Consider the following 20,171-nt stretch of genomic DNA (forward strand, 5'->3'; position numbering starts at 1 on the left):
TCAGATATATAATATACACCAATGCGTCTCGTGTTGGTTTGGGTTGTGTTCTTATGTAGAAGGACAGAGTGATCGCCTATCCCTCATGACAGTTGAGGAAACATGAAGAAAACTACCCTACGCACGACCTAGAATTGACAGTAGTTATCTTCACATTAAAGCTTTGGAGACATTACCTCTACGGAGAGGAGTTTGAGCTCTTTTGCGACCACAAGAGCCTCAAGTACATATTCACGCAGAGGGACCTGAATATGAGGTAGTGGTGATGGATGAAAACCTTGAAAGACTTCAAGTTTGAGGTCTCTTACCATCCTGGTAAGGCTAATCTTATGGCAGATGTGTTGAGCCGCAAGAAGACAATAGAATTTACGGCTCTGTTAATGATTGGAGAATGGAACATGGTAGAGTTTGTGTGAGACTTCGAACAGAAGCTTACGGTAGAGGAGCCGTTCGTGAGCGTCGCACATATTCGTATATATTCACTTATTGATGAACGGATCATTGTTGCTTAGAGGGAAGATGAATGGTTTGTGAAGATGAAAAAACGAGCTAGTGACGATGAAGACTCTGAATGGAGAGTTAGTTCGAATGGGGGTTTACGTTATCGGGGCCACCTATGCGTCCAAAATCATCATGACTTGAGAAAGGAAGTTCTCGAAGCTGCTCACAATTCAAAGATGGCGATGTATCCTGGTAGTACAAAGATGTATCGAGATATGAAATATTTGTACTGGTGGGACAACATGAAGGCTCACATAGCAGATTGTGTATCCCGTTATCTCACGTGCCAGCATGTGAGACAAGGCCGAGCATCGTCGACCTCCAGGATTACTTTAGCCCATGCCCATAACTGAATGGAAGTGGGACTTCATATCTATGGATTTCATTTCTGGGTTACCAAAGACGAAGGGACACGACTCCATTTCGGTGATTGTGGACCGATTGATGAAATTGGTTCATTTTCTCCCTATTAGAGTTTCAAACTCAGCAGATGATTTGACTAAGTTGTACATCAAGGAGATAGTACGTCTACATGGAGTGCCTATGGAGATTGTGTCGGATCAAGACATGCAATTTACGTCTATCTTCCGAATTCGAATCTAAGAAGCAATGGGAGTGAAATTGAAGTTCAGTACCACGTTCCACTCACAGACTGATGGGCAGATGGAACGGGTTAATCAGGTGTTAGAAGATATGTTACTGGCATGTGTGCTCGATTTCAAAGATAGTTGGGATGATTGTCTTCCCTATGCAAAGTTCGCTTATAACAACAACTTTCAAGTGAGCAATGACATGGCTCCTTAGGAGGCATTCTATGGGCGCCCATGTCGAGCACCCCATTGTTAGATAGAAGTTGGCGAGAGAAGCCTGATTAGCCCAGATTTAGTACAGGTGACCTCTGAGAAGATTGACATTAGCAGGCGTCGACTTCTTAGAGCATAGAGCAGACAGAAGAGTTACGCCGATACACGACGGCGTCAGTTAGAATTCGAGGTTGGGGACCATGTATTTCTTAAGGTTTCCCCAATGAAGGGAGTTCTTTCTTTTAGTAAGAAGGGGAAGCTTACGCCGTGATTCATTGGCCCATTCCAGATTCTAGACCGAGTGGGTGTGGTAGCATATCGCCTCGCCTTGCCCACACCACTCGCAGGCATGCACAATGTATTTCATGTATTAGTGCTTAAGAAATACGTTCCCGATCCTACTCACATTATCAAGTGGGAGTAGCTGTAGTTGAGTGAAGATACTACCTATGTACTGCGGCCAGCACGTGTTCCAGATAGGAAAGAACAGGTGCTGCGCAGCAAAGTTATCCTGCTTGTGAAAGTATTATGGACACACCACAATGAGGAAGAGGCGACCTGGGAAATGGAAGCCGAGGTCCGTAAGAACTACCCTCAGATTCTCTAGGAGTACGAAAAGGTACTAATTTCAAGGATGAAATTTTTCTTTAAGGGGGGTAGATTGTAACGTCTCGAAAAAATCCGTACATAGACCCGAGTACCACCTCAGGCAGAAATCCTTAATGACCGAATCCTTTAGAAATTAGAGAAAAATTAGTTAAGTACTAAGATAAATTAATTAGTGAATTATCTTGAACCACTATCTATATGAACTGCAAGACTTAAAACCATTAGAATCGCTAACTCAACATTACCTAAAGACCTAGGAGCAATCTCAAAACCCAGTTGCTCTCGGGTGCAGATTGAAACTCTGTATCGGACCTGGATCGTGCGCCAAAAGTTTGATTACCACAAAACTATAAGGTTATAACCAACTTACTTGGCTTGACAAGCATCGCGGGAATCAAGCCCAAATAGTATCCAGAAATGCTTAACTTGAGCCTTGAGCAAAGTGTGTGAGAAACGTGAATATCTTTAGGAAATGAACTCAACTTAAGTGAATTGGACCATTCACTTGTGGGTGAAATTGAAGACTTCAGACCGTCAGATTTTGACCAAACTTTACCCTTGGATCAGAAAAATTTCCCTATGCAGGTCAGTATACTTATTGCCCTGATCGAGTGATGATGACCGTTGAACTGAAACAGGTCCTCCACAGTCGATCCACAAATCCGATCGGACCAAAACTTTAACCTGGCTTAGATCCATGGTCAGGAAACTTATTCCATGATGTAGGTGAGTAATGGGCCTCCAGATGAGTCTCGTTTGCCCGAAACAGACACCTTTTGGCTATAACCTAAGTATGCCATGGCCCTGGGGCCATTGACATCAGATTTGGGCCTATATAATGCCCTTAAACCCCCCTTCTCTCATTCCATACGAATTTTTTCCAAACCCTAGGAGAGAGAAGAGAAAAGAGTGAGGAGAAGAGAGAGAGTTTGGGAGATCGAGGCGGAGTTCCTCTCTTACGACTACACGCGCTAGATCGCCTCTACATCTAGCTACATGAGTCATATTGATTTCTATTTGGGTGAGAAATCCTAACCCTAATCTCGTTTAGAAAACCAAGTAGAGGAATCGACGAGATAGATAACCTATTTCGTGATTTAGGTAGCCGTTGTACTGTAGACGGAAGCGTAGTGTACGAAACGAGTTCGTAACGAGCAAACCGACGAAAGGTGCGGACTATAAACATTTAGGTTATGGTTTTCAAGGCTTTCAATGTCAGCAATGATTTATGTCCAACTTGATTGCTGCCATATGATCTTAGTTACGATGTATTCAGTAAGTTATACATGTGTGTGAACTATGTGAATATATAATGCATTCTATGTGCTTGTTGAAATGTTCGAATGAAAGTGAAATTATGATTTATGCTGGCCATGACTATTAATCTAGAATACATGTGTGTTGTATGTATGACAACTCCTTTATGAAAGGATTTGCCATAATATATGTTATAACTAATTTAGTTTGTGTATATAGTATTATGTAGTCTAAGTGTTTGATAAAATGTCTGAATGAGTAATTGGTTGATGAATTGTAATTATTAAGTTTGTTGAGATAGGATTCTCAACTACCTCATCTGTATGTATAATTCCTTCATGTAACCTTAATTTCAAGTAAGTGATTTATGTATAAATGCCAATGTACGATAACATGTTCTACGTGTTTGATAAAATGCTCAAATGATTATTGCATTTAAATTGTTTGATAAATGCTGTTATGATTATCACATTTTTCTACTTATTGCTTTTGAGTATGATTGGGACTACTACGTACTCCAAGCAATCGGTAACGGTTCTCGATGGAGTGGCCGAACTAGTTTCGCCACATTAGATACGTTCGATGAATCTGAGCCGTACACTGATTGTCGACAGTGGTTAGGCCACGTGGAGTGCTTACGTGCTTCATGTCGATTAATTCAACGTGCGCTCGTATCAATCGCACTTGTCAAATAACCCAATTGGCCTCTTGTGTGTTTACCATGTATGGACGCTTCTGTTTGAATCTAAGGTACCAGTTACTAATATAAAGCCCGTTTAACCATGGTACCAAGATCCGCTAAGACTTATGAGACGGACATGGTGGTGTATGGGAGACCGTGGTTGAGTTTTCGGCCTACGCTGGGGTGACGAGCCTCCCCGTAGTGACTAATGAACAAACTAAACTTGTGAGCCGAATATGGTGGTGTATGGGACACCGTATTCGAGCTGTCGGCCTACGTTCAAGTGACGAGCTTCCCATAGTGACCTCAAGTATAAAATAGGCCTACACTGACAGCGACAAGCCTCTCTGTAGTGACTTCAAGTGTAAACTCGTGAACTTACCTATCCACTGCTTTTCATCAGGGGTGATGTCGTACAACTTGCCTATTGTATGTGATTAACTAGGATTGATGACCCTAGATGGATCAATGTTTGGGTAAGTGATATAAAGGGAGGTACCTTAGTTTCCCGAATCTACTATGTGAATATGCCTAATAAATTACTTGGCTAACACATTCATGCACCTCATTGCATGTGCTTTGACGAGGAAGCACACGTTTAGGGAGTTTGCAATGCGCGATCATGAGATGATGTCGCTGAGGGAGTGGAGGCGAGGGCATGCATCATTACACATATCATTCCGGCATTAACAAGAGTATTTAGGATATGATTATTGTATTGCTTTATCATTACTGCTTGACTGAATTGATAACATGTTAACCTTTACCTTATAGTACCACTGAGTTGATCACTCACTCTCACTCTAGGACGGTGTTTTAAAACACTAACCAGACTCTGATTTAGATGTAGGATATGCTGAAGCTTTCGTGACTGAGCCAGACTTCTTCGACGAGGAGGAGGAGTTCTCCTACATTCAGGTATCAGGCAGGACTCTATAGACCTTGTTCTGATTCGACGGGATTACAGGGTTAGGTGGATTAGTTGGACAGTTGCATTTTGATATTTTGTAAATTTGGAACAAACACATGTATATATTCAGCCTGGAACAGATTCATACTTCGGATGGTGAAACACTTTTATGTTATAATTTAAGTACTTAAGTCTTCTGCTTGGTTAACTCAATTGCACTTGGAGTATGATATATTATTTTAGGAGAATCCCACTCATGTTTAATGTACTAACATGGACAACATTTAAACATCATTATCTATGTTACATAAGTGATGCATCAGATCTCGAGAGTTGAGCCTTTGCTCGACCCTCGATTTTCGGGGCGTTACACATGGTATGCACTGAAAAGGTCGAGCAATATGTCTTAGAGAGGGGTGGGGGGTTTAATAGGACTATGCCAAATAAAAATTAATAAGCAAAAAATAAACAACAAGATAGCTAAATAAAAAGCAAATAACCAAAGGAAATAACAACCTCAATAATCAAGTATTGAGAGGTTGATACAATCTTGGTTTTAAGGACAACCTAACACTAAAAACGAATGGTTTATGGCAGGACAACCGTACTAGAAGGTGGGTGAGTATCAAAAACTCAAACAGAAGAGGATATGAAAGAAATAGAAACTAATTTATTACAACATTCACTACACAATGCTGAAATGTAAATATTACAACATTCACATCCGCAAATACATCCCACAATCTCAAACCAGAAAAGATAAAGAAATCAACCACACATCCACCAAACATAGAGAATTATAGTGGTTCGCTTGTGTGTACGCCAACTATTAAACAACAGCCACACAACTTCTCCACTCCTAATATCCACTCCCTTGGGATATTAGCATTCACTAATCCAAAATAGGTTTTTCAAGGTTCACCTAAAACCTTGACAATTGTGTCCTTCAAGTGGGCTTACACAATTCAAAAACCCCACACTGAGTTTTCTAGATCACCTCAGACGAACCACAAATGGAGATTTTCTGGAACAATCTCACAAACCAAAAAGGAAATGAATTACAGAAAAAGTAAAAAAATACTTATCTATATGAAGATTCTGAAGCAGCCTGGTAGACCTAACTTGATGACGATGTAGATGTTCAACATTCAGTCTCACAAGTGTATAGGGTTCTAAGTCTAGATGATTTTTAATTAAAACAACAAGGGCTTTATATTGATTTTGATCTCAAGAAAGGGTAAATCAAATATGAAAAAGACTTGGTGAAAAGATTTGGATTTCTTTTTAGGCTTACAAGTGAAGTAGTTAAATGACAGAATCTTTATATGTCAGACCAAATATGAAAAAGACTTGGTGAAAAGATTTGGACTCGAGTCTGGTCATACTTATCATACTCCCATGAGCACCACACTCAAACTCTCTAAAGACATTAATGATAAAAGTGTGGATCAACATCTCTATCGAAGTATGATAGGAAACCTATTGTATCTCAGAGCCAGTCGTCCAGATATATCTTTCAGTGTGGGAGTATGTGCTTGATATCAGGCAGATCCTAAGGAATCCCACTTAGCAACTGTTAAGAGAATCATCAAATATATAGCAGGAACAACCCCTTTCGGCCTATAGTATCCATTTGAAACATCCACCACCATTGGTGGATTTTCTGACACGATTGGGCTGGAAATTTGGATGATCAAAAATCAACAAGTGGAGGATGTTTTTATATTGGAAATTGTCTAGTCTCTTAGCAGAGCAAGAAGAAAAATTCAATATCTCTGTCCACTACCGAGGCCGAATATATTGCTGCAGGTAGTTGCTGTGCACAACTCCTTTAGATGAAACAAATGCTGTTGGATTATGGAATTGAGCAATCCACAATGAGCTCTTCTATGACAACACAAGTGCTATCAATATCTCTAAAAATCCTGTTCAACATTCTCGAACCAAACATATTGACATCTGTCATCATTTTATCTGAGAACTTGTTAAAAATAAGATTATTATGTTAGATTATGTGTCTACAGAAAAACAACTTGCCGATATCTAATAAAGCCTCTAGATGCAAACAGGTTTAGTGATCTTCAAAAATCAATCACAATATGTGCTCATTGATGAAAGTCTCAGTTAAAATGGTCTACATAGGAAAATCTTCAAACTGAGATGTTTATGGTTAATCATAAACAACAAAGTCTAAACTTCATGTATTAACCATGTTAGTTATGTCAACATGTATGTTTATCATCGAGATTTGAATGTCGATGATATCGAAGTTAACTATCGATGTAATCGACAGCTCTTCGGAATGAAATGTTGTAACCGTCGGTTACTAATTTAGATTGCCTCAATATCTGCCGGTTCGTTGCGTCTTCCGAACGGTCATTTGCACAGTCTTCAATATCTTTATGAGCTTGATTTTGATGACATCGATGAGATATCAATATCATCGAGACTCTACTATAAAAGAGAAGCGGGCATCAGATTTGTCTATCAGCTTATTTCTTCTCTTCTCTGGTTGTTTCTCCCTATCTCTACCTATATTCTTGGGCTCCTCTCCAAGACAAACCATGGTGAAAGGCAAAGGTAAGAATTTTACTCAATCATCCAAATCAAAGAATAGGCAACCAGAAACAAGTCAGTCTCATCTCAATCAGGTGGACTGGGGATAAGTTACAATAGCTGAATGCCTTGTCCTTAATAGTGCCATTGAACCATTCGGGGTGGATCTCCTCTTAGAAGTTATAGGGTGGCAAAATATACTCAATCTTGGTGGACCCTATTAACTTGAATTGATTCATGAATTTTTCAACAACTGCCATATTATTTGTGATAATTCCCCATGTATACGAGTAGAGCTTATGCATCACACAAAACTCATTACCCCAATCATACTTGCCCATCTTTTAAACCTTGAAGTCACTCGAATCCCTGTAATGAATCAGAATCTAAATGGGTTAGGTGTATGGGGAGAAATAATGCGAGCTGTATGTCATGTCACCACAGTTCCTAGGAATGATGAAAATACTCTTCATGTCAACCACCTTGGACCCTCTTTTAAAATTCTTCACAGCATCCTTGGGACTAATGTGTATCCATGTGATGCAAAGGGAAGTCATCTTACTCCCTTTGTGCTAAATGTTCTATATGATGTGTATCGAAAGGTCCAAGTGTGTCTTCTAACCCTTCTCCTAGGGTAGCTCATTCGTATAATTAGAGGAGACCATCAGGATACGCTCCCATTTCCCGCGCTTATATGCAAGCTTGCTCACTATGTGGGCCTACCAGCCACTTCTGATGCTGTTAATCCAGAAGCATGGTTTGTTCACGATGTAGTCCAGGAGGCACAACAGCTATGCTTAACTTCATCCCTTCTAGCGAGTAGTCCTCCCGTACAGCCGACTGGCATAAAAAATGATCAACCCTCGTATCCACCCACGTTGTGGGGATCAAATCGTACGCCGTTGCACAGTCCAGAGTCCATCACAAATCACTGAGACCATCACCTTGAACGTCATCTGCTGACTGGGCTGGCTGGTATTGAGGAGCGTCTTTACAACTGTGAAAGATGTCTAACAGAAATTGAGGATAAAGTTGAGGCTCTCCAGCATACCAGTCAGCAAGTAGTTGACTTGCTCACCAATGGAGACACTTGATGAACTTAGGTGCCAACGGGAAGGTTTGGTATAGCTGAGTCCATATCTGGACATTGCGGCTGACTTTTTTTTTGGTGTCCACATGCTGTTCTTCTTTGCAACATTTTGGGTTTACTTTCTGTAAATGGCAAACACTTCATTTTGTTGTGCTCATGTTTGGGCCAGAATGGTTGGTTTTGTTGTTTTGGGATGAATGTTACAATACTACCAAGCTTGGGAAGTTTTTTATTTTGAATATTTCTATTGGTAGCCGTTTAATAATTCATATATATTTGTTGCCCTATTCTGCGCTGAAGTTCTGTGAAATGCTAGTATGAATTATGATTATCTTCTTCTACATATTCCTTACCATTTGAAAGGTGGTTTTGTGATTTATGTCTATACTACTATTGTTTATTAAAATCACAGCTCTCCTTTGACCTAGTATACATAAATGTTTTCTATAAGAGATGTCATTATCTGTCTTACCTCTGTCTCTTACTGATTATGCATTTTAGAGATAATATCTGGGTCTCTATTGGTTCTCCCATAACTTCATGTTTCAACTTTAGTCAACATATATTGCTATATTTCCCTTTGCCAATGACTGACAAAAGGGAGAGAACAAATCCCACCACAACGGAAGGAAATTGTGTGTATCTGTTTGTTGATGGTGGTACAGGTGTTAGGGGGAGCAGCTACAAGAAGACAGGGGGAGCAGCTACTATTGAACGTACGATACAGTCGTGTGTGTGAACTCAATAGCTTTGTAAAATTGTGTAAAGTTCATGTACACAAAATTTAGGGTGTTAGTCTATATGTTGTTCTAGGGTGTTTTGTCACGTAATTGACAAAGGGGGAGATTGAAAGTGCCTTGGTTTGTCAATTAGCGTGAGTGTTGAGTTAGCAAGACAAAGGAGCCGCATATGAAGATTGTTCAAGCATTTGCCTCAACTAGATATATGTCAAAACTCGTTAAAGGTAAACCTTAGTCTCACATCCCATGACCCAAAAAACCAGGTATATAAACCCTAAAAAATTGATAGAACATCTTAGGGTTTTTGGTGAGAAAACTAATTTGCAAAATTAGGAAAATCTTTAAGTTTTCTACCTTTATTGATTTATCGACACATGGTTCAATGAAATCGAACCTTGTTATCGATGTCCTCGAAACTCACTCGATATTATCAAATTGAGGACTTTAGATGTCCAGCAACTACAAAGAACTCTGGACTGACTTATCGATGAATCGATGGACTGCTCGATATCACCGAATTTTAAATCTCGAGTCCATCAAGACGACTCAATAAAATTGACATATGGTCAGTTGTGTCCAATATACTACTAAGGAAAATCATGTGATTCTCGATATATCGAAGAGATCCTTGATATGCTCGAAATTCAAACTTTGATGATATCGATATACCTTCGGTGATATCGGATTGAGACACAAATCTATCCAGCAAGGTTTCAGGTAAAATATTTCAAGTATTGATGATCTCTTGATAAAATCGATATTCAAATATCGATCATATCGAGACAAGGTCGATATCATCGAAATTAGACACAAACCATCTAGCAAGCTTATAGGAAAATTCCCTGAAATATCAATGAATCGACACTGTCATCGATATCATCGACATTCAAATTCCGATGATATTGAGGGATACTCGATCATTTCAAATACCTGTTATGTTTTAAAGGCAACTATTCTCTCATTTTCAAATGTTGAGGAATCGAACCTCTTTTTGATGAAATCGGAGTTCGAAATCCGATGACATCGAAGCGTGTTCGATTCCCTCGACTAGTTGGTAAAAAGATTCAAAAGCGTTTGACAGATTGAGTTCGTGTCATTGAGCGGGCATTCGATGCTATTGAGAGTATATGCTCGGTGATATCGAACCCTGGTCGATGATATCGAACTCTGTCAAAAATATGACTGTTTTATATCCGTTGGAACTTTTTGCTTATTTCATGAGAGCTTGCCTTTGGTTGTTATGAGAGAAAATAGATAGTGCTTTCAAGTGTTTAAACCCAGATCATATACCCTAAGCCTTTTCTCTCATGGGAGTTCATCCTCTAATCCACCCTCATCATTGATATTCAATAAAGTGGATTGGGGAATAAACTTCTGCATTCAAGGATCCTGCAACTACCTTTTTAATGGAAAATCATTAAGCTGGGATACCTTGAATGTATAGATGATTGGAATCACTCTGTTTATAATATAGGAAAATATTTAATAGAGTAGGATTCCATCATAACCTTGACCTAACCCGTTGCCTTACATTGGTACATCATCCGTGTTATGGTTCAAGGGAGCTAAAGATTCTTCGTCATTAAAGGAGTTCTTCATCAACGTGATAAAAATGGGCTTATGTAACACCCTAAAAATCGGGGGTCAAGCAGATGCTCAACTCCCGAGTTGCAACGCATCACTTATGCAACATAGATAATGATGATTAAATGTTGTCCGTATTAGTGAATTAAACATAAATGTAATATACTAAATTAGCATATCATACTCCAAAGACAATTAGATTTCACAAGTGGAAGACTATGATAAGTATATAAAGCATATAAGTGATCGTAAGTCCCCAGAGTATGAACGTCACCAGGTTAAATAATTACATGTATAATTTTAAAATTTACAAAATGACAAGGTGTAATGTTCAACTAGTCCGCAACCATGTAGCCCCGTCAACGCAACTCTAGGTCTACATAGACCCGCCAGAGAGTTGCATGTAGGAGAACTACTCCTTGCCATCGTAGAAGTCAGGCTCCACCTCATAAGCCTTGACATCACCTGAAACTATAGCAGAGTCTGGTTGGTGTTTTAAAACACCGTCCCAAAGCGGGAGTTAGTGATCAACTCAGTGGAGCTATAAGGTAAAGGTTAACATGTTATCAATTCAGTCAAGCAATAATGATAAAGCAATACAACAAGCATTCCTAAGTACTCTGTTTAATACAAGGATGGTATGTATTAATGATATATGCCCTCGCCTGCACTCCCTCTGCGACATCATCTCACGGTCACGCATGCAATACTCTCGCTGTGCTCAACTCCAACGCCAAAGGCACATGTAATGCGGTGCATGTGCATGATTAACCAAGTTCTTAATTAGATCTATTCATACAGCAGGTTTAGGAAGCTAAGGTACCTCCCTTTATATCATTGACCCAAACAATGATCCATCTAGGGTCATCAATCCTAGCTAGTCACATACGATGGCAGTTCCAGGTCGCTACAGAGAGGCTTGTCACCTCAGCACAGGCTTAGTTTATACTCGAAGTCACTACGGAAAGGCTTGTCACCTTAGCGTAGTCCTAGTGTATACTCGAGGTCACTACGATAGGCTTGTCACCTGATCGTAGGCTGACAGCCCGAATACAGTGTTCCATACCAACGCATTCGGCTCACGAGTTTGGTTTGCTCACTAGACACTAAGGGGAGGCTCATCACCCCAGTGTAGGCCGACAGCTCAACCATGGTGTCCCATACCATCATGCCCAGCTCATGAGTCTTAGTGGATCGTGGTACCAAGGTTAAATGGGCTTTACACTGGTAAGTGGTACCTTAGATTCAAACAGTAACGTCCATACATGGTGAACATACATTAGGTCAATTGGGTTACTTGACAAGTTCGACTGGTACGAGCGTACATTGAATTAATCGACATGGAGCATATACGCACTCCTCGTGGCCTAACCACTGTCGATAATCACCGCATGACTCGAATTCATCGAACGTATCCGTCGTGGCTAAAACAGTTCGACCACCGATCGTAAACCATACCGATTGCCTGGACTACATCGTAGCCCCAATCACACTCCAAAGCAATAGCATTCACATGTGATAGTCAAAGACAGCATGTGACAACCAATCCAAATATAAACCTCATTTGAGCATTTTAACAAACACATAGTGTACATGTTATCATATAAAGGCATCTCAACCATAAAACACGTAGTAGCGATATAGGTTACATGAAGGAAACTGTAACTATAGATAAGGTAATCGAGAACCCTATCTCAACACCCTCGTTAAATACATTTCAACAAGCATTTTCTCAAACACTTAGACTACACGTATCACATATATGTAATAAATTGGTTATAAGGTATATTATAGTAAATCCTTTCATAAAGGAGTTACCACATGTACAACAATCATGTATTCTCAAATAACAATCATTGCAAGCACAAATCATAATTCCGTATTCATACAAACATTTGAATACAATCTATAACATCAATCTATCTATTTGGATACCTAAAACAGATTAGGGTTAGGATTTTTTACCTAAAAATGGAGTCAAAATTGCCGGTATAGCGATACAGGTAGGATGATTCGACATGTGGAGCGGTGGGAATGAATCCCAGCAACTCTCTCTCACTTCTCCTCACTTTCTCCTCCTCTTTACTCTCCCAGCAACATCCATAGGCCAGATTCCGATCCTGGGATCCTATAAGGAGGATTTATTTTTTCTAATGTACGTTTAACTCTTAATATGCATAACCACAAGTATACCCAAATCACAAAGGCAACATCATCATCACATATTCACTAATATAAATATTTGAATACAATGTTGAAAGGAAAATACATATGTAAAAATTACAGAAGTCAGCTACTTACTCCAAGCTCCACGCTACTGCAACCTAACATCACCTGTACGCATCTATCGTGCATAAGCTTATAGAAAGCTTAGAGGGTGGTGTAAGTGTGTGCATAAGGTAAGTGCCAAGTATTCAACGCAATGCCATAATCATATAATGTCAAAATAGGCGCAAGATCATGAATCATACGTTATCAGAGTAAGCAAAAATACTGACAAGTCCATGAGTCAAACAATATCAGAATACGCAATACAGTTAACTATACAAATGAGGAACAATATCAGAATACGCGATACAGATCAACTATACAAATGAGGAGTCATAAAGAGTTAAATATTAGATGCTGTATCTAAACCATATAAATGCAGAAACATAGGTAACCCAAAATGCCATATGTCGCGGATGTAATGTAATATGTGGTGCGAATGGAATGACCACACTGGAGTGTGAAGTTAGGATGATAGTACGTAGTATCGCAGGCTATGGGGTCCATCACAAGGGACTTCTATCCAAACCAATCCCTTACTTAAATTTAGATAGTCAGACTCAATGTGGTAAACTCCTAATCTTAGGTTAGTCGCGCCCCCCAACCGAAATCCTGGCCATTACAAAGGTACACGTAATAAATAGTTGCACACCACCAGCCCGAGTGGGTAGTGAATGAATGAATAAATGAGTATGCAACTCTTGCTCGATAAGTCCACATATTAATACTACTCATCTCTGGGATCATCACTAGGATTTAGTACACTCCAAATGGCACTCCCCTCTCCCATCAGCACAGTCCAAGTGAGCGTAAGAAACCTCACTATCTACCTGGCTAATAGTCTACCAATACCTATCCGGCACATCGATAACAGACCCATTTATGAGCTGGTTAAACTCAGCCTAGCTATGCCCCCTACCCTCGGGCGGATATGGCCACACCCCTCCCAACCGACCACGACACAGTGGGAGACGCGACCTCCTGGAATTTGGTACTCGGGGGCTCATGTATCCACTCTATCTTGACGTTAGGGTGTCCTCTGGTACCAAGAGGTATTAGGGATTTTCACCCAGGGCCATCTATGATAGCCCGATGCTAGAATAAATTTTCGGTGTCCCGTCTGGCCATCCACGATATGCCTATGGAGGCTACGACCCTGATGTTACTAGGGCGTATAGTAATCATAATGCAAGATATATGAGTCATACAATCCAGTTATGCATCAATCTTGTGCATACTGTGCGCTCATGTGAGATAGCCTACGCCTATCAGGGAGTCTCATAAAACCATGCTCAATGACATATGTAATGATCAACCATATCTCATAACAAACATGCAGATGATGCGTATGGACATGTATCATGATGCTATACTATCACATAATCATAATCGGTATCAATAACTGGTATCGACAATCGACCTCGACAATGTGGACATTTAACTAACATTACCCCCAAGGAATGGCCTACATAGATCTTAACATATAATGGACTCATGACCTCACACAAGGGCCAAATATACAATACTATGAGCCTCACTCAAAAGCTTAATATACATCACGATGGGCCTTTCACATGGGCCTAACATACATCACAATGAGCCTCGACAATCAGAACCGGCCTTAATGCTTGGCCTTGACAATCAGTATATAAACAAGGCGGGGTCCATTGATGAACAACTGATCAACCTTAATGTAAAGATCGGCCCTCGGCCGTGGTCATATTAAATCCGTTAACACGGAGCCATCCGTCTATGTGAATGGGGCCCACTGATTAGGGTTAAACCACTAAGAGAATGATGAGAATGGGCCTAACAAACCCTAAGGGAAGGTCACAATGTGGACTTTCAATCATCATTGCCCATCAACATGGACATCTAACCAACATTGCTCCCTAGCAGTGGTCCATATAGAGCCAAACATAAAGTGGGACCAAGGCCTCACACCAAGGCCTAATATACATCACATGGGCCGCACCAGTGGGCCTCGTGTATATTAAGTGGACCGCGTCCATGGGCCACACCAATGGGCCTTATATTCATCAAGTGGATCGTGTCCATGGGCCTCTCTAATGGGCTTCATATATATCAACTGGGCTACATCAATGGCCACACTAATGGGCCTAATACATATCACAACAGGCCTTGCCCATAGGCCACGAATACATCATAATGGGCCTTGCCCATGGGCCTCGATATCCATCAAGTGGACTGCATTAATGTGTCTCATCACAACTGGGGGGTCCTTCACATGGGTCTCAAATACAAAACATGTGGGCCCCATGCATGGGTCTCATATGCATCAATGGGCCACACCAACGGGCCTAATATATATCACAATGGGCTGAACGATATGGGCCTAATACACATTAAGTGGGCTGCATCAATGGGCCACTTATACAACAAGTGGGCCGCCTATATAACAAGTGGGCCACATCAATGGGCCACACCAATGGGCATCCTATACAACAAGTGGGCCGCATCAATGGGCCATACCAATGGCCTCTTATACATAATAGGTGGCCTCAAATACATCAAATCAGTACCACCATTCTATTAATAAGCTATCTACACCATACATCTATTTAACATATCATTTTAGAACGTAACCAAAATGAATCATATCAAAAGGTCATCTGGACTATATCACAAATAACAGTGGAGATAATGATTTTCACTGTTAGATTAATCACAGGGCCCACCATAAAGTTTATTCTCCATCCAATCTGATCATAAGGTCACAAAGACCTGGATCAAGAGGGTAAACAAATATCATATAGATCCAAAGCCTCTGTGACCCAAAAAGGGTTTCAATTGTGGCCATTCAATCTTCACTATTTTTGGGAGTGTGGTCCACTGATAAATAGATCTACCATATTTTTGTCTCAAGCCCTTAGAGAAGCTCACCAAAATGATGGACGGTTTGGATATAACACATACGTTTGATCAGACCCACATATCCTACTGTCGTTCACACAGCAGCTAGGTCGGGTCCCTACCGTTTAGATGAATGGTTGGGATTAAAATACATATAACATGGTGGGGTCCACATTATAGAAGGGACCCATAGAACTTACTGACGCATATAGTGGTGGTTCCCACTATCCAGATGGACGGTGGACAATGTGGATCATCAACATGGGGCCCACGTCCAGCTGGTTTGAACGGTGTGGATATATAACACATACATCACATGTGGGCTCCACAGGTAGACGGTGCTGATAAGTACATGCATCTCGGTGCACCCCACCGTCCAGTGATTTGGATGGTGGAAATAAAACACATATATCATGGTATGGCCCACACATCACATCATCCAGATGGACGGTGTGAATGCAGAATATATACATCAAGGTGGGTCTCACCCCACACGTGTGGGTGGGTCCCACACCTGGACAGATGGATGACATAAAATAAAATAAAATAAAATTTATCACAGTGGGCTGCACCTAACACTGTCCAAACACGGACCGTGTGGATACAAAATAACATATCAAGGTGGGTCCCACCCCACACACATGTCACACGTGTAGGTGGGCCATGCTCTCAATAGGTGGACGGCGTGGAGAAACAGATACCTCAAGGTGGCCCACATATCTCGTTGATGTCATTTGGCAGCTAAGTGGCTGGTGCCCACCATCCACTAGGCTGGACATTGTAGATAAGCATATACATCTGGTGGTGTCCACCGTCCAGAAAATGGACTGTGGAGATATCACATATATCATGGTGGTCCCTACACACGTGGCAGGTGCATGCCACAGATACATCTCGGCAGGCCTCACCGTCCATCTTATCTGGACGGTAAGGATAAAACACATACCTTATGTCTGGGCCCACAGTCCTACTAACGTCAATACAGCAGTGGGCTTCACTGTTTGGACGGTAAGATGAACACGATGAACACATACTTCAAGGTGTGCTCCACACGTGGCAGGTGAGCTCCATACGTTCATCATAGTTGGCCTCACATGAATGCATGTCTGGACATATCCATCAAGGTGGGCCCCCTGCTACTGTGACCCAAAAAGGGTTTCAATGGTAGACATTCAACCCAACTATTCTTGTGACGTGGGCCACCTGAGTCACGTATAAGGCTCATTTTTGGGTGGCCCATAGCTAGGAGGGAGGCCCACCAAATGCATAGTATTGATGTTCAAATTACATCATGATGGGACTTGAGGTGGGGCCCATTGACCAGCGTCCGTACAAGCAGCGAACGCTGCTGCTGCTATGTCCAGAGATGTTGACCGCAACAACGTCTACTGTTGCATTTTTTTAATTTCTATTTTCAGGTAGTTTTTCATAGATGGGGCCCGCATCCGGTAGATCTAACCCACTGGTTAGGTTCTATGGCTCATGACGGACCAAACGAGCCTAATATGCAATATATTTTGGTGGGTAGAAACATCAGGGTGAATTGTATGGTATAAATCCCTGGTTTTATGCTATGACCTGCCAGAAAAATCAGATTGGCCTCATATTTCTGCTTAACAGCTAAAATGAACAGATAAATAGGATGGACGGTGTGGATTTGGTTTGTACATCATGGTGAGGCCTGTATGAATGGTCCACCCAAGGCTTATTGAACTAAGCTTATATTTTTGTTTTCATTACACGTCCGGCGTCCCTGGACACTGGACGGTTTGGGCCTAATGCATACTTAAGGTGGGCCCTACTCAGGTGGGCCACCATATGGCTAGATGGTGTGTTTAAGACATATACCATGTGGGGTACATTTGGGTGGGCCACATGGCCACGTCATCAACAAGAAAACAAGGAAAGAAAAGAGAGAAAGAAGGACAAGAGAGACGATGAATGGAGGGGCCTCGCCACTATGGGCCCCTCAACACATACATCATAATGGGTCCCACCTATAAGTGGGCCCTAAAATAAGAATCAACGGTGGATCACCCACCTTAGATCTCTTTCAAGACTTCTTCTTCCACCGATGCGTCCCAGAGCTCCAAGGAAACAAGATTCAACGGTTGAGATTGATTTTTGAAGGTGGAGATGGGAGGTAGGAAGGTGGGCCACACATGGCTTCTCCATGGAAGCCATGGAGGTTGGGTGCTCTCATGAGGTTGCTTGAGAGAAAATGAGAGAGATGAGAGAGGTGGTGATGTAAGAGAAGTGATGGGAGAGAGGGATGGTGAGTGATGGAGTGATGGGTACTTGACATGTAAGGGAGAGAGTTGACTTTAGGGATGGGTGTTGGTACTTGGGGATGGGATGTTGTACTTGACATGTAAGATGATTGATGGGACATTTCGTAGAGATTCTCTCGAAATTCCAACGCGCGTTATTTTCCTCGAACTGAATGCGGGCCCACATCTCCTGGTCCGGGTATCGCCTCGGCGCGTAATATGCGGCGTCGGAACTGCGACAACGGATGTTCGCAAGTGTACAAGTCTTGAGTCGAGCCAACTTTGATATATAGGACACGACTTTGATATAACAGATCGCGAGTCACCGGAATTCGATCGGGAGGACCGCGGAGGCATACGAAACGGTTGGGTTAGGATACGAGCTTCACAATTCCCGAGATGGTTGTCAAGCCTAGTAAGGCAGTCATAACCGTATAAATTCACAGTAATTAGACTTTTAACACGCAGTCCAAGTCTGATACGGAGTTTCGAGATGCTCCCAAGAGCAACTGGGTTTTGAGATTGATCCTACGTTTTTAGGTAATGTAGAGTTAGCGATTCTACTTGTTTCAGGTCTTATAGTTCATATTGAAAGTGATTCGAGCTAATTCACCGATTAACTTAGTTTAGTACTTAATTTTTTTTCTAATTTCTAAAGGATTTGGTCCTTAGTGATTTCTGCCTAAGGTGGTAATCGGGCTTTTGTACGGATTTTTTCGAGATGTTACAATCTTCCCCCCTTAAAGAAAAATTTTGTCCTCGAAATTAATACCTTTTCATACTCCTCGAGAATCTTAGGGTAGTTCTTGTGGACCTCGGCTTCTGTTTCCCAAGTAGCCTCTTCCTCAATGTGGTGTTTCTATAGCACCTTCACAAGCGGGATAACCTTACTATGTAACACCTGTTCCTTCCTATCTAGGATACGCGTCGGTCGTAGTACATGAGTAACATCCTCACTCAACTATACATGCTCCCATTTGATAATGTGGGAAGGATCAGGAACGTATTTCTTCAGCATAGGTACGTGAAATACGTTGTGCATGCCTGCAAGTGGTGTGGGCAAAGCAAGGCGGTACGCTACCACACCCACTCGATCTAGTACCTGGAATGGGCCTATGAATCTCGACGTGAGTTTTCCTTTCTTTCTAAACTGAAGGACTCCCTCATTGGAGAAACTTTTAAGAATACATGGTCTCCAACTTCAAACTCTAGCTGTTGCCACCTCGTATTGGTGTAACTCTTCTGTCTGCTTTGTGCTGCAAGAAGTCGATGCCTGATAATGTCGATCTTCTCCGAGGTCGCCTGTACTATCTCTGGGCCAATCAAACTCTTCTTGTCAACCTTTGCCCAGCAATGCAGTGCTCTACAGGGGCGCCCATATAATGCTTCATAGGGGGCTATGCCAATACTCACCTGGAAGCTGTTGTTATAAGCGAACTAAGCATAAGGAAGACAGTCATCCCAACTATCCTTAGAATCAAGCACATAAGCTCGTAGCATATCTTCTAACACCTAATTCACCCGTTTTGTCTGCCCATCCGTCTGTTGGTGGAACGCGGTGCTGAACTTCAGTTTCACACCCATTGCTTCCTGGATACAAGTCCAGAAGATAGATGTGATCGTGTGTCTCAATTTGACATGATCTCCATAGGCACTCCATGCAGATGATCTATCTCCTTGATGTATAGCCTGACCAACTCATCTACAGAGTTTGAGACTCTAATCGGGAGGAAATGAGCCGATTTTGTCAACCGGTCTACGATCACCCAAATGAAGTCATGCCCCTTCCTCGTCTTCGGTAACCCTGAGATGAAATCCATAGAAATGAAATCCCATTTTCATTCTTTTATAGGCATTGGCTGAAGCAGTCCAGGAGGTCGGTAATACTTTACCTTGACCTGCTAGCACGTGAGACAACAGGATACATAGTCTGCTATGTGGGCCTTCATGTTGTCCCACCAATATAACCTCTTCATATCTCGATACATTTTCATACTACCAGGATGCATTGCCATCTTCGAATTGTG

This window comes from Magnolia sinica, chromosome 14, assembly GCF_029962835.1.
Source record: "Magnolia sinica isolate HGM2019 chromosome 14, MsV1, whole genome shotgun sequence".
Taxonomy (NCBI): domain Eukaryota; kingdom Viridiplantae; phylum Streptophyta; class Magnoliopsida; order Magnoliales; family Magnoliaceae; genus Magnolia; species Magnolia sinica.